The following is a 314-nucleotide window of genomic DNA, read 5'->3' as shown; positions in this document are numbered from 1 at the left end:
TGACCCACCACCATTATAAGACATTTTGAGAGATGCTCATAGCCCCCCTGGAACTAGTCGACCTAGGAGGGCAAGGAGCAAAAAGTGTCCTTTATGTCCCTCTGACCAAATTATTATAGGTCTCGATGTCTGTTAAACCCCCAAGAAGGTTAGTTCTACCAGTCTGATATTTTTAATTACTGTGTGTCATGTAGATAAATCTTGGTCAAAGACCAGTTCTCAGATAAACCTTGCCTAGTCATATATTTCTTGATCTGCTATGTATAATTTGTCAGTAGGTTGTAGGAGTAATATGGTTCCCTCTGGTTTTCAAA

General features: G+C 39.8%; 1 protein-coding gene across 8 annotated transcripts in view; it reads left to right on the top strand.

Annotated features, from left to right (window-relative positions):
* The window catches only part of Lrrfip2 (LRR binding FLII interacting protein 2), a 127,406-nt gene that overhangs the window by 46,795 nt on the left and 80,297 nt on the right, over positions 1-314 (top strand). The window lies entirely within an intron of this gene.

Source organism: Nannospalax galili, unplaced genomic scaffold (assembly GCF_000622305.1).
Source record: "Nannospalax galili isolate Female #2095 unplaced genomic scaffold, S.galili_v1.0 scaffold1050, whole genome shotgun sequence".
Taxonomy (NCBI): domain Eukaryota; kingdom Metazoa; phylum Chordata; class Mammalia; order Rodentia; family Spalacidae; genus Nannospalax; species Nannospalax galili.
This window is presented reverse-complemented; position numbering and strand designations above follow the sequence as displayed.